Raw genomic sequence first — 12,468 nt, 5'->3', positions numbered from 1 at the left:
AGGCCCAAAAACCTCTTTTTAGCTCCCTCCTGCTATCTATGATCACCGATAATTGTTTTTAACACAGTCAAACTCAGAATTCAGATTTTCTCATTTTCTGACACGACTCTCTATACCCCTTCGATAGCTCAGTTGGTAGAGCGGAGGACTGTAGAGGAATAACAATAGACATCCTTAGGTCGCTGGTTCAAATCCGGCTCGAAGGAGTCATCGTTTTAGGGCAACTGTGGCTCACAAGTTAGACACTATCACCAAGCAATCACACGGTTGGCGGTTCGATTCCCGCCTCCTCCTGTCGACATTCCAAAATGCCCCTCACCAAAGAGACTGAACCCCAAATTGCTCCGCATGGTTAGGCCAGTAACTGCCATGGCAGCTCAATGCCATCAATACGTGAGTGAGTGACAAATTGTAAGGGATTTTGTGGAAAAAGGCCCAAAAACCTCTTTTTAGCTCCCTCCTGCTATCTATGATCACCGATAATTGTTTTTAACACAGTCAAACTCAGAATTCAGATTTTCTCATTTTCTGACACGACTCTATATACCCCTTCGATAGCTCAGTTGGTAGAGCGGAGGACCTTGCCTCGAAGGAGGCAAGGTTTTGGGGCAACTGTGGCTCACAAGTTAGACGCAATCACGCGGTTGGCGGTTCGATTCCGGCCTCCTCCTGTCAACATTCCAAAATGCCCCTCACCAAAGAGACTGAACCCCAAATTGCTCCGCATGGTTAGGCCAGTAACTGCCATGGCAGCTCAATGCCATCAATACGTGAGTGAGTGACAAATTGTAAGGGATTTTGTGGAAAAGGCCCAAAAACCTCTTTTTAGCTCCCTCCTGCTATCTATGATCACCGATAATTGTTTTTAACACAGTCAAACTCAGAATTCAGATTTTCTCATTTTCTGACACGACTCTCTATACCCCTTCGATAGCTCAGTTGGTAGAGCGGAGGACTGTAGAGGAATAACAATAGACATCCTTAGGTCGCTGGTTCAAATCCGGCTCGAAGGAGGCAAGGTTTTGGGGCAACTGTGGCTCACAAGTTAGACGCAATCACGCGGTTGGCGGTTCGATTCCGGCCTCCTCCTGTCGACATTCCAAAATGCCCCTCACCAAAGAGACTGAACCCCAAATTGCTCCGCATGGTTAGGCCAGTAACTGCCATGGCAGCTCAATGCCATCAATACGTGAGTGAGTGACAAATTGTAAGGGATTTTGTGGAAAAGGCCCAAAAACCTCTTTTTAGCTCCCTCCTGCTATCTATGATCACCGATAATTGTTTTTAACACAGTCAAACTCAGAATTCAGATTTTCTCATTTTCTGACACGACTCTCTATACCCCTTCGATAGCTCAGTTGGTAGAGCGGAGGACTGTAGAGGAATAACAATAGACATCCTTAGGTCGCTGGTTCAAATCCGGCTCGAAGGAGGCGAGGTTTTGGGGCAACTGTGGCTCACAAGTTAGACACTATCACCAAGCAATCACGCGGTTGGCGGTTCGATTCCGGCCTCCTTCTGTCGACATTCCAAAATGCCCCTCACCAAAGAGACTGAACCCCAAATTGCTCCGCATGGTTAGGCCAGTAACTGCCATGGCAGCTCAATGCCATCAATACGTGAGTGAGTGACAAATTGTAAGGGATTTTGTGGAAAAGGCCCAAAAACCTCTTTTTAGCTCCCTCCTGCTATCTATGATCACTGATAATTGTTTTTAACACAGTCAAACTCAGAATTCAGATTTTCTCATTTTCTGACACGACTCTCTATACCCCTTCGATAGCTCAGTTGGTAGAGCGGAGGACTGTAGAGGAATAACAATAGACATCCTTAGGTCGCTGGTTCAAATCCGGCATGGTTTTGGGGCAACTGTGGCTCACAAGTTAGACACTATCACCAAGCAATCACGCGGTTGGCGGTTCGATTCCCGCCTCCTCCTGTCGACATTCCAAAATGCCCCTCACCAAAGAGACTGAACCCCGAATTGCTCCGCATGGTTAGGCCAGTAACTGCCATGGCAGCTCAATGCCATCAATACGTGAGTGAGTGACAAATTGTAAGGGATTTTGTGGAAAAGGCCCAAAAACCTCTTTTTAGCTCCCTCCTGCTATCTATGATCACCGATAATTGTTTTTAACACAGTCAAACTCAGAATTCAGATTTTCTCATTTTCTGACACAACTCTCTATACCCCTTCGATAGCTCAGTTGGTAGAGCGGAGGACTGTAGAGGAATAACAATAGACATCCTTAGGTCGCTGGTTCAAATCCGGCTCGAAGGAGTCATCGTTTTGGGGCAACTGTGGCTCACAAGTTAGACACTATCACCAAGCAATCACACGGTTGGCGGTTCGATTCCCGCCTCCTCCTGTCGACATTCCAAAATGCCCCTCACCAAAGAGACTGAACCCCAAATTGCTCCGCATGGTTAGGCCAGTAACTGCCATGGCAGCTCAATGCCATCAATACGTGAGTGAGTGACAAATTGTAAGGGATTTTGTGGAAAAGGCCCAAAAACCTCTTTTTAGCTCCCTCCTGCTATCTATGATCACCGATAATTGTTTTTAACACAGTCAAACTCAGAATTCAGATTTTCTCATTTTCTGACACGACTCTCTATACCCCTTCGATAGCTCAGTTGGTAGAGCGGAGGACTGTAGAGGAATAACAATAGACATCCTTAGGTCGCTGGTTCAAATCCGGCTCGAAGGAGGCATGGTTTTGGGGCAACTGTGGCTCACAAGTTAGACGCAATCACGCGGTTGGCGGTTCAATTCCCGTCTCCTCCTGTCGACATTCCAAAATGCCCCTCACCAAAGAGACTGAACCCCAAATTGCTCCGCATGGTTAGGCCAGTAACTGCCATGGCAGCTCAATGCCATCAATACGTGAGTGAGTGACAAATTGTAAGGGATTTTGTGGAAAAGGCCCAAAAACCTCTTTTTAGCTCCCTCCTGCTATCTATGATCACCGATAATTGTTTTTAACACAGTCAAACTCAGAATTCAGATTTTCTCATTTTCTGACACAACTCTCTATACCCCTTCGATAGCTCAGTTGGTAGAGCGGAGGACTGTAGAGGAATAACAATAGACATCCTTAGGTCGCTGGTTCAAATCCGGCTCGAAGGAGGCAAGGTTTTGGGGCAACTGTGGCTCACAAGTTAGACGCAATCACGCGGTTGGCGGTTCGATTCCGGCCTCCTCCTGTCGACATTCCAAAATGCCCCTCACCAAAGAGACTGAACCCCAAATTGCTCCGCATGGTTAGGCCAGTAACTGCCATGGCAGCTCAATGCCATCAATACGTGAGTGACAAATTGTAAGGGATTTTGTGGAAAAGGCCCAAAAACCTCTTTTTAGCTCCCTCCTTCTATCTATGATCACCGATAATTGTTTTTAACACAGTCAAACTCAGAATTCAGATTTTCTCATTTTCTGACACGACTCTCTATACCCCTTCGATAGCTCAGTTGGTAGAGCGGAGGACTGTAGAGGAATAACAATAGACATCCTTAGGTCGCTGGTTCAAATCCGGCTCGAAGGAGGCAAGGTTTTGGGGCAACTGTGGCTCACAAGTTAGACGCAATCACGCGGTTGGCGGTTCGATTCCCGCCTCCTTCTGTCGACATTCCAAAATGCCCCTCACCAAAGAGACTGAACCCCAAATTGCTCCGCATGGTTAGGCCAGTATCTGCCATGGCAGCTCAATGCCATCAATACGTGAGTGAGTGACAAATTGTAAGGGATTTTGTGGAAAAGGCCCAAAAACCTCTTTTTAGCTCCCTCCTGCTATCTATGATCACCGATAATTGTTTTTAACACAGTCAAACTCAGAATTCAGATTTTCTCATTTTCTGACACGACTCTCTATACCCCTTCGATAGCTCAGTTGGTAGAGCGGAGGACTGTAGAGGAATAACAATAGACATCCTTAGGTCGCTGGTTCAAATCCGGCTCGAAGGAGGCAAGGTTTTGGGGCAACTGTGGCTCACAAGTTAGACGCAATCACCAATTGGCGGTTCGATTCCCGCCTCCTTCTGTCGACATTCCAAAATGCCCCTCACCAAAGAGACTGAACCCCAAATTGCTCCGCATGGTTAGGCCAGTAACTGCCATGGCAGCTCAATGCCATCAATACGTGAGTGAGTGACAAATTGTAAGGGATTTTGTGGAAAAGGCCCAAAAACCTCTTTTTAGCTCCCTCCTGCTATCTATGATCACCGATAATTGTTTTTAACACAGTCAAACTCAGAATTCAGATTTTCTCATTTTCTGACACGACTCTCTATACCCCTTCGATAGCTCAGTTGGTAGAGCGGAGGACTGTAGAGGAATAACAATAGACATCCTTAGGTCGCTGGTTCAAATCCGGCTCGAAGGAGTCATCGTTTTAGGGCAACTGTGGCTCACAAGTTAGACACTATCACCAAGCAATCACACGGTTGGCGGTTCGATTCCCGCCTCCTTCTGTCGACATTCCAAAATGCCCCTCACCAAAGAGACTGAACCCCAAATTGCTCCGCATGGTTAGGCCAGTAACTGCCATGGCAGCTCAATGCCATCAATACGTGAGTGAGTGACAAATTGTAAGGGATTTTGTGGAAAAGGCCCAAAAACCTCTTTTTAGCTCCCTCCTGCTATCTATGATCACCGATAATTGTTTTTAACACAGTCAAACTCAGAATTCAGATTTTCTCATTTTTTGACACGACTCTCTATACCCCTTCGATAGCTCAGTTGGTAGAGCGGAGGACTGTAGAGGAATAACAATAGACATCCTTAGGTCGCTGGTTCAAATCCGGCTCGAAGGAGGCATGGTTTTGGGGCAACTGTGGCTCACAAGTTAGACGCAATCACCAATTGGCAGTTCGATTCCCGCCTCCTCCTGTTGACATTCCAAAATGCCCCTCACCAAAGAGACTGAACCCCAAATTGCTCCGCATGGTTAGGCCAGTAACTGCCATGGCAGCTCAATGCCATCAATACGTGAGTGAGTGACAAATTGTAAGGGATTTTGTGGAAAAGGCCCAAAAACCTCTTTTTAGCTCCCTCCTGCTATCTATGATCACCGATAATTGTTTTTAACACAGTCAAACTCAGAATTCAGATTTTCTCATTTTTTGACACGACTCTCTATACCCCTTCGATAGCTCAGTTGGTAGAGCGGAGGACTGTAGAGGAATAACAATAGACATCCTTAGGTCGCTGGTTCAAATCCGGCTCGAAGGAGTCATCGTTTTAGGGCAACTGTGGCTCACAAGTTAGACACTATCACCAAGCAATCACACGGTTGGCGGTTCGATTCCCGCCTCCTTCTGTCGACATTCCAAAATGCCCCTCACCAAAGAGACTGAACCCCAAATTGCTCCGCATGGTTAGGCCAGTAACTGCCATGGCAGCTCAATGCCATCAATACGTGAGTGAGTGACAAATTGTAAGGGATTTTGTGGAAAAGGCCCAAAAACCTCTTTTTAGCTCCCTCCTGCTATCTATGATCACCGATAATTGTTTTTAACACAGTCAAACTCAGAATTCAGATTTTCTCATTTTTTGACACGACTCTCTATACCCCTTCGATAGCTCAGTTGGTAGAGCGGAGGACTGTAGAGGAATAACAATAGACATCCTTAGGTCGCTGGTTCAAATCCGGCTCGAAGGAGGCATGGTTTTGGGGCAACTGTGGCTCACAAGTTAGACGCAATCACCAATTGGCAGTTCGATTCCCGCCTCCTCCTGTTGACATTCCAAAATGCCCCTCACCAAAGAGACTGAACCCCAAATTGCTCCGCATGGTTAGGCCAGTAACTGCCATGGCAGCTCAATGCCATCAATACGTGAGTGAGTGACAAATTGTAAGGGATTTTGTGGAAAAGGCCCAAAAACCTCTTTTTAGCTCCCTCCTGCTATCTATGATCACCGATAATTGTTTTCAACACAGTCAAACTCAGAATTCAGATTTTCTCATTTTCTGACACGACTCTCTATACCCCTTCGATAGCTCAGTTGGTAGAGCGGAGGACTGTAGAGGAATAACAATAGACATCCTTAGGTCGCTGGTTCAAATCCGGCTCGAAGGAGGCATGGTTTTGGGGCAACTGTGGCTCACAAGTTAGACACTATCACCAAGCAATCACGCGGTTGGCGGTTCGATTCCCGCCTCCTCCTGTCGACATTCCAAAATGCCCCTCACCAAAGAGACTGAACCCCAAATTGCTCCGCATGGTTAGGCCAGTAACTGCCATGGCAGCTCAATGCCATCAATACGTGAGTGAGTGACAAATTGTAAGGGATTTTGTGGAAAAGGCCCAAAAACCTCTTTTTAGCTCCCTCCTGCTATCTATGATCACCGATAATTGTTTTTAACACAGTCAAACTCAGAATTCAGATTTTCTCATTTTCTGACACAACTCTCTATACCCCTTCGATAGCTCAGTTGGTAGAGCGGAGGACTGTAGAGGAATAACAATAGACATCCTTAGGTCGCTGGTTCAAATCCGGCTCGAAGGAGGCATGGTTTTGGGGCAACTGTGGCTCACAAGTTAGACACTATCACCAAGCAATCACGCGGTTGGCGGTTCGATTCCCGCCTCCTCCTGTCGACATTCCAAAATGCCCCTCACCAAAGAGACTGAACCCCAAATTGCTCCGCATGGTTAGGCCAGTAACTGCCATGGCAGCTCAATGCCATCAATACGTGAGTGAGTGACAAATTGTAAGGGATTTTGTGGAAAAGGCCCAAAAACCTCTTTTTAGCTCCCTCCTGCTATCTATGATCACCGATAATTGTTTTTAACACAGTCAAACTCAGAATTCAGATTTTCTCATTTTCTGACACGACTCTCTATACCCCTTCGATAGCTCAGTTGGTAGAGCGGAGGACTGTAGAGGAATAACAATAGACATCCTTAGGTCGCTGGTTCAAATCCGGCTCGAAGGAGGCATGGTTTTGGGGCAACTGTGGCTCACAAGTTAGACGCAATCACCAATTGGCGGTTCGATTCCCGCCTCCTCCTGTTGACATTCCAAAATGCCCCTCACCAAAGAGACTGAACCCCAAATTGCTCCGCATGGTTAGGCCAGTAACTGCCATGGCAGCTCAATGCCATCAATACGTGAGTGAGTGAGAAATTGTAAGGGATTTTGTGGAAAAGGCCCAAAAACCTCTTTTTAGCTCCCTCCTGCTATCTATGATCACCGATAATTGTTTTTAACACAGTCAAACTCAGAATTCAGATTTTCTCATTTTCTGACACGACTCTCTATACCCCTTTGATAGCTCAGTTGGTAGAGCGGAGGACTGTAGAGGAATAACAATAGACATCCTTAGGTCGCTGGTTCAAATCCGGTTCGAAGGAGTCATCGTTTTAGGGCAACTGTGGCTCACAAGTTAGACACTATCACCAAGCAATCACACGGTTGGCGGTTCGATTCCCGCCTCCTCCTGTCGACATTCCAAAATGCCCCTCACCAAAGAGACTGAACCCCAAATTGCTCCGCATGGTTAGGCCAGTAACTGCCATGGCAGCTCAATGCCATCAATACGTGAGTGAGTGACAAATTGTAAGGGATTTTGTGGAAAAGGCCCAAAAACCTCTTTTTAGCTCCCTCCTGCTATCTATGATCACCGATAATTGTTTTTAACACAGTCAAACTCAGAATTCAGATTTTCTCATTTTCTGACACGACTCTCTATACCCCTTCGATAGCTCAGTTGGTAGAGCGGAGGACTGTAGAGGAATAACAATAGACATCCTTAGGTCGCTGGTTCAAATCCGACTCGAAGGAGGCATGGTTTTGGGGCAACTGTGGCTCACAAGTTAGACGCAATCACCAATTGGCAGTTCGATTCCTGCCTCCTCCTGTTGACATTCCAAAATGCCCCTCACCAAAGAGACTGAACCCCAAATTGCTCCGCATGGTTAGGCCAGTAACTGCCATGGCAGCTCAATGCCATCAATACGTGAGTGAGTGACAAATTGTAAGGGATTTTGTGGAAAAGGCCCAAAAACCTCTTTTTAGCTCCCTCCTGCTATCTATGATCACCGATAATTGTTTTTAACACAGTCAAACTCAGAATTCAGATTTTCTCATTTTCTGACACGACTCTCTATACCCTTTCGATAGCTCAGTTGGTAGAGCGGAGGACTGTAGAGGAATAACAATAGACATCCTTAGGTCGCTGGTTCAAATCCGGCTCGAAGGAGGCAAGGTTTTGGGGCAACTGTGGCTCACAAGTTAGACGCAATCACGCGGTTGGCGGTTCGATTCCGGCCTCCTCCTGTCGACATTCCAAAATGCCCCTCACCAAAGAGACTGAACCCCAAATTGCTCCGCATGGTTAGGCCAGTAACTGCCATGGCAGCTCAATGCCATCAATACGTGAGTGAGTGACAAATTGTAAGGGATTTTGTGGAAAAGGCCCAAAAACCTCTTTTTAGCTCCCTCCTGCTATCTATGATCACCGATAATTGTTTTTAACACAGTCAAACTCAGAATTCAGATTTTCTCATTTTCTGACACGACTCTCTATACCCCTTCGATAGCTCAGTTGGTAGAGCGGAGGACTGTAGAGGAATAACAATAGACATCCTTAGGTCGCTGGTTCAAATCCGGCTCGAAGGAGGCATGGTTTTGGGGCAACTGTGGCTCACAAGTTAGACACTATCACCAAGCAATCACGCGGTTGGCGGTTCGATTCCCGCCTCCTCCTGTCGACATTCCAAAATGCCCCTCACCAAAGAGACTGAACCCCAAATTGCTCCGCATGGTTAGGCCAGTAACTGCCATGGCAGCTCAATGCCATCAATACGTGAGTGAGTGACAAATTGTAAGGGATTTTGTGGAAAAGGCCCAAAAACCTATTTTTAGCTCCCTCCTGCTATCTATGATCACCGATAATTGTTTTTAACACAGTCAAACTCAGAATTCAGATTTTCTCATTTTCTGACACGACTCTCTATACCCCTTCGATAGCTCAGTTGGTAGAGCGGAGGACTGTAGAGGAATAACAATAGACATCCTTAGGTCGCTGGTTCAAATCCGGCTCGAAGGAGGCATGGTTTTGGGGCAACTGTGGCTCACAAGTTAGACACTATCACCAAGCAATCACGCGGTTGGCGGTTCGATTCCGGCCTCCTCCTGTCGACATTCCAAAATGCCCCTCACCAAAGAGACTGAACCCCAAATTGCTCCGCATGGTTAGGCCAGTAACTGCCATGGCAGCTCAATGCCATCAATACGTGAGTGAGTGACAAATTGTAAGGGATTTTGTGGAAAAGGCCCAAAAACCTCTTTTTAGCTCCCTCCTGCTATCTATGATCACCGATAATTGTTTTTAACACAGTCAAACTCAGAATTCAGATTTTCTCATTTTCTGACACGACTCTCTATACCCCTTCGATAGCTCAGTTGGTAGAGCGGAGGACTGTAGAGGAATAACAATAGACATCCTTAGGTCGCTGGTTCAAATCCGGCTCGAAGGAGGCAAGGTTTTGGGGCAACTGTGGCTCACAAGTTAGACGCAATCACGCGGTTGGCGGTTCGATTCCGGCCTCCTCCTGTCGACATTCCAAAATGCCCCTCACCAAAGAGACTGAACCCCAAATTGCTCCGCATGGTTAGGCCAGTAACTGCCATGGCAGCTCAATGCCATCAATACGTGAGTGAGTGACAAATTGTAAGGGATTTTGTGGAAAAGGCCCAAAAACCTCTTTTTAGCTCCCTCCTGCTATCTATGATCACCGATAATTGTTTTTAACACAGTCAAACTCAGAATTCAGATTTTCTCATTTTCTGACACAACTCTCTATACCCCTTCGATAGCTCAGTTGGTAGAGCGGAGGACTGTAGAGGAATAACAATAGACATCCTTAGGTCGCTGGTTCAAATCCGGCTCGAAGGAAGCAAGGTTTTGGGGCAACTGTGGCTCACAAGTTAGACACTATCACCAAGCAATCACGCGGTTGGCGGTTCGATTCCCGCCTCCTCCTGTCGACATTCCAAAATGCCCCTCACCAAAGAGACTGAACCCCAAATTGCTCCGCATGGTTAGGCCAGTAACTGCCATGGCAGCTCAATGCCATCAATACGTGAGTGAGTGACAAATTGTAAGGGATTTTGTGGAAAAGGCCCAAAAACCTCTTTTTAGCTCCCTCCTGCTATCTATGATCACCGATAATTGTTTTTAACACAGTCAAACTCAGAATTCAGATTTTCTCATTTTCTGACACGACTCTCTATACCCCTTCGATAGCTCAGTTGGTAGAGCGGAGGACTGTAGAGGAATAACAATAGACATCCTTAGGTCGCTGGTTCAAATCCGGTTCGAAGGAGGCATGGTTTTGGGGCAACTGTGGCTCACAAGTTAGACACTATCACCAAGCAATCACGCGGTTGGCGGTTCGATTCCGGCCTCCTCCTGTCGACATTCCAAAATGCCCCTCACCAAAGAGACTGAACCCCAAATTGCTCCGCATGGTTAGGCCAGTAACTGCCATGGCAGCTCAATGCCATCAATACGTGAGTGAGTGACAAATTGTAAGGGGTTTTGTGGAAAAGGCCCAAAAACCTCTTTTTAGCTCCCTCCTGCTATCTATGATCACCGATAATTGTTTTTAACACAGTCAAACTCAGAATTCAGATTTTCTCATTTTCTGACACGACTCTCTATACCCCTTCGATAGCTCAGTTGGTAGAGCGGAGGACTGTAGAGGAATAACAATAGACATCCTTAGGTCGCTGGTTCAAATCCGGCTCGAAGGAGGCAAGGTTTTGGGGCAACTGTGGCTCACAAGTTAGACGCAATCACGCGGTTGGCGGTTCGATTCCGGCCTCCTCCTGTCGACATTCCAAAATGCCCCTCACCAAAGAGACTGAACCCCAAATTGCTCCGCATGGTTAGGCCAGTAACTGCCATGGCAGCTCAATGCCATCAATACGTGAGTGAGTGACAAATTGTAAGGGATTTTGTGGAAAAGGCCCAAAAACCTCTTTTTAGCTCCCTCCTGCTATCTATGATCACCGATAATTGTTTTTAACACAGTCAAACTCAGAATTCAGATTTTCTCATTTTCTGACACGACTCTCTATACCCCTTCGATAGCTCAGTTGGTAGAGCGGAGGACTGTAGAGGAATAACAATAGACATCCTTAGGTCGCTGGTTCAAATCCGGCTCGAAGGAGGCATGGTTTTGGGGCAACTGTGGCTCACAAGTTAGACACTATCACCAAGCAATCACGCGGTTGGCGGTTCGATTCCCGCCTCCTCCTGTCGACATTCCAAAATGCCCCTCACCAAAGAGACTGAACCCCAAATTGCTCCGCATGGTTAGGCCAGTAACTGCCATGGCAGCTCAATGCCATCAATACGTGAGTGAGTGACAAATTGTAAGGGATTTTGTGGAAAAGGCCCAAAAACCTCTTTTTAGCTCCCTCCTGCTATCTATGATCACCGATAATTGTTTTTAACACAGTCAAACTCAGAATTCAGATTTTCTCATTTTCTGACACGACTCTCTATACCCCTGCGATAGCTCAGTTGGTAGAGCGGAGGACTGTAGAGGAATAACAATAGACATCCTTAGGTCGCTGGTTCAAATCCGGCTCGAAGGAGGCAAGGTTTTGGGGCAACTGTGGCTCACAAGTTAGACGCAATCACGCGGTTGGCGGTTCGATTCCGGCCTCCTCCTGTCGACATTCCAAAATGCCCCTCACCAAAGAGACTGAACCCCAAATTGCTCCGCATGGTTAGGCCAGTAACTGCCATGGCAGCTCAATGCCATCAATACGTGAGTGAGTGACAAATTGTAAGGGGTTTTGTGGAAAAGGCCCAAAAACCTCTTTTTAGCTCCCTCCTGCTATCTATGATCACCGATAATTGTTTTTAACACAGTCAAACTCAGAATTCAGATTTTCTCATTTTCTGACACGACTCTCTATACCCCTTCGATAGCTCAGTTGGTAGAGCGGAGGACTGTAGAGGAATAACAATAGACATCCTTAGGTCGCTGGTTCAAATCCGGCTCGAAGGAGGCAAGGTTTTGGGGCAACTGTGGCTCACAAGTTAGACGCAATCACGCGGTTGGCGGTTCGATTCCGGCCTCCTCCTGTCGACATTCCAAAATGCCCCTCACCAAAGAGACTGAACCCCAAATTGCTCCGCATGGTTAGGCCAGTAACTGCCATGGCAGCTCAATGCCATCAATACGTGAGTGAGTGACAAATTGTAAGGGATTTTGTGGAAAAGGCCCAAAAACCTCTTTTTAGCTCCCTCCTGCTATCTATGATCACCGATAATTGTTTTTAACACAGTCAAACTCAGAATTCAGATTTTCTCATTTTCTGACACGACTCTCTATACCCCTTCGATAGCTCAGTTGGTAGAGCGGAGGACTGTAGAGGAATAACAATAGACATCCTTAGGTCGCTGGTTCAAATCCGGCTCGAAGGAGGCATGGTTTTGGGGCAAC

General features: G+C 46.6%; 1 protein-coding gene and 26 non-coding genes across 28 annotated transcripts in view; all 27 read left to right on the top strand.

Annotated features, from left to right (window-relative positions):
- The window catches only part of LOC137169031 (hormonally up-regulated neu tumor-associated kinase homolog A), a 129,497-nt gene that overhangs the window by 33,250 nt on the left and 83,779 nt on the right, over nt 1-12,468 (top strand). The window lies entirely within an intron of this gene.
- On the top strand, nt 118-206 carry trnay-gua (transfer RNA tyrosine (anticodon GUA)). The gene is given in 2 exon segments: nt 118-154; nt 171-206. It is a non-coding gene; the product is annotated as a tRNA-Tyr (tRNA).
- Nucleotides 925-1,013, top strand: trnay-gua (transfer RNA tyrosine (anticodon GUA)). The gene is given in 2 exon segments: nt 925-961; nt 978-1,013. It is a non-coding gene; the product is annotated as a tRNA-Tyr (tRNA).
- Nucleotides 1,344-1,432, top strand: trnay-gua (transfer RNA tyrosine (anticodon GUA)). Its single transcript is given in 2 exon segments — nt 1,344-1,380; nt 1,397-1,432. It is a non-coding gene; the product is annotated as a tRNA-Tyr (tRNA).
- trnay-gua (transfer RNA tyrosine (anticodon GUA)) lies at nt 2,193-2,281 on the top strand. Its single transcript is given in 2 exon segments — nt 2,193-2,229; nt 2,246-2,281. It is a non-coding gene; the product is annotated as a tRNA-Tyr (tRNA).
- trnay-gua (transfer RNA tyrosine (anticodon GUA)) lies at nt 2,623-2,711 on the top strand. The gene is given in 2 exon segments: nt 2,623-2,659; nt 2,676-2,711. It is a non-coding gene; the product is annotated as a tRNA-Tyr (tRNA).
- On the top strand, nt 3,042-3,130 carry trnay-gua (transfer RNA tyrosine (anticodon GUA)). The gene is given in 2 exon segments: nt 3,042-3,078; nt 3,095-3,130. It is a non-coding gene; the product is annotated as a tRNA-Tyr (tRNA).
- On the top strand, nt 3,457-3,545 carry trnay-gua (transfer RNA tyrosine (anticodon GUA)). The gene is given in 2 exon segments: nt 3,457-3,493; nt 3,510-3,545. It is a non-coding gene; the product is annotated as a tRNA-Tyr (tRNA).
- On the top strand, nt 3,876-3,964 carry trnay-gua (transfer RNA tyrosine (anticodon GUA)). The gene is given in 2 exon segments: nt 3,876-3,912; nt 3,929-3,964. It is a non-coding gene; the product is annotated as a tRNA-Tyr (tRNA).
- trnay-gua (transfer RNA tyrosine (anticodon GUA)) lies at nt 4,294-4,382 on the top strand. Its single transcript is given in 2 exon segments — nt 4,294-4,330; nt 4,347-4,382. It is a non-coding gene; the product is annotated as a tRNA-Tyr (tRNA).
- trnay-gua (transfer RNA tyrosine (anticodon GUA)) lies at nt 4,724-4,812 on the top strand. The gene is given in 2 exon segments: nt 4,724-4,760; nt 4,777-4,812. It is a non-coding gene; the product is annotated as a tRNA-Tyr (tRNA).
- Nucleotides 5,142-5,230, top strand: trnay-gua (transfer RNA tyrosine (anticodon GUA)). The gene is given in 2 exon segments: nt 5,142-5,178; nt 5,195-5,230. It is a non-coding gene; the product is annotated as a tRNA-Tyr (tRNA).
- Nucleotides 5,572-5,660, top strand: trnay-gua (transfer RNA tyrosine (anticodon GUA)). The gene is given in 2 exon segments: nt 5,572-5,608; nt 5,625-5,660. It is a non-coding gene; the product is annotated as a tRNA-Tyr (tRNA).
- On the top strand, nt 5,990-6,078 carry trnay-gua (transfer RNA tyrosine (anticodon GUA)). The gene is given in 2 exon segments: nt 5,990-6,026; nt 6,043-6,078. It is a non-coding gene; the product is annotated as a tRNA-Tyr (tRNA).
- On the top strand, nt 6,420-6,508 carry trnay-gua (transfer RNA tyrosine (anticodon GUA)). The gene is given in 2 exon segments: nt 6,420-6,456; nt 6,473-6,508. It is a non-coding gene; the product is annotated as a tRNA-Tyr (tRNA).
- Nucleotides 6,850-6,938, top strand: trnay-gua (transfer RNA tyrosine (anticodon GUA)). Its single transcript is given in 2 exon segments — nt 6,850-6,886; nt 6,903-6,938. It is a non-coding gene; the product is annotated as a tRNA-Tyr (tRNA).
- trnay-gua (transfer RNA tyrosine (anticodon GUA)) lies at nt 7,268-7,356 on the top strand. The gene is given in 2 exon segments: nt 7,268-7,304; nt 7,321-7,356. It is a non-coding gene; the product is annotated as a tRNA-Tyr (tRNA).
- Nucleotides 8,116-8,204, top strand: trnay-gua (transfer RNA tyrosine (anticodon GUA)). Its single transcript is given in 2 exon segments — nt 8,116-8,152; nt 8,169-8,204. It is a non-coding gene; the product is annotated as a tRNA-Tyr (tRNA).
- trnay-gua (transfer RNA tyrosine (anticodon GUA)) lies at nt 8,535-8,623 on the top strand. Its single transcript is given in 2 exon segments — nt 8,535-8,571; nt 8,588-8,623. It is a non-coding gene; the product is annotated as a tRNA-Tyr (tRNA).
- On the top strand, nt 8,965-9,053 carry trnay-gua (transfer RNA tyrosine (anticodon GUA)). Its single transcript is given in 2 exon segments — nt 8,965-9,001; nt 9,018-9,053. It is a non-coding gene; the product is annotated as a tRNA-Tyr (tRNA).
- Nucleotides 9,395-9,483, top strand: trnay-gua (transfer RNA tyrosine (anticodon GUA)). Its single transcript is given in 2 exon segments — nt 9,395-9,431; nt 9,448-9,483. It is a non-coding gene; the product is annotated as a tRNA-Tyr (tRNA).
- trnay-gua (transfer RNA tyrosine (anticodon GUA)) lies at nt 9,814-9,902 on the top strand. Its single transcript is given in 2 exon segments — nt 9,814-9,850; nt 9,867-9,902. It is a non-coding gene; the product is annotated as a tRNA-Tyr (tRNA).
- On the top strand, nt 10,244-10,332 carry trnay-gua (transfer RNA tyrosine (anticodon GUA)). Its single transcript is given in 2 exon segments — nt 10,244-10,280; nt 10,297-10,332. It is a non-coding gene; the product is annotated as a tRNA-Tyr (tRNA).
- Nucleotides 10,674-10,762, top strand: trnay-gua (transfer RNA tyrosine (anticodon GUA)). Its single transcript is given in 2 exon segments — nt 10,674-10,710; nt 10,727-10,762. It is a non-coding gene; the product is annotated as a tRNA-Tyr (tRNA).
- On the top strand, nt 11,093-11,181 carry trnay-gua (transfer RNA tyrosine (anticodon GUA)). Its single transcript is given in 2 exon segments — nt 11,093-11,129; nt 11,146-11,181. It is a non-coding gene; the product is annotated as a tRNA-Tyr (tRNA).
- On the top strand, nt 11,942-12,030 carry trnay-gua (transfer RNA tyrosine (anticodon GUA)). Its single transcript is given in 2 exon segments — nt 11,942-11,978; nt 11,995-12,030. It is a non-coding gene; the product is annotated as a tRNA-Tyr (tRNA).
- On the top strand, nt 12,361-12,449 carry trnay-gua (transfer RNA tyrosine (anticodon GUA)). The gene is given in 2 exon segments: nt 12,361-12,397; nt 12,414-12,449. It is a non-coding gene; the product is annotated as a tRNA-Tyr (tRNA).

The sequence above is a fragment of the Thunnus thynnus genome, chromosome 18, assembly GCF_963924715.1.
Source record: "Thunnus thynnus chromosome 18, fThuThy2.1, whole genome shotgun sequence".
NCBI classification, from domain to species: domain Eukaryota; kingdom Metazoa; phylum Chordata; class Actinopteri; order Scombriformes; family Scombridae; genus Thunnus; species Thunnus thynnus.
The sequence above is the reverse complement of the archived record's forward strand: the minus strand, read 5'-3'. Positions and strand labels throughout refer to the sequence as shown.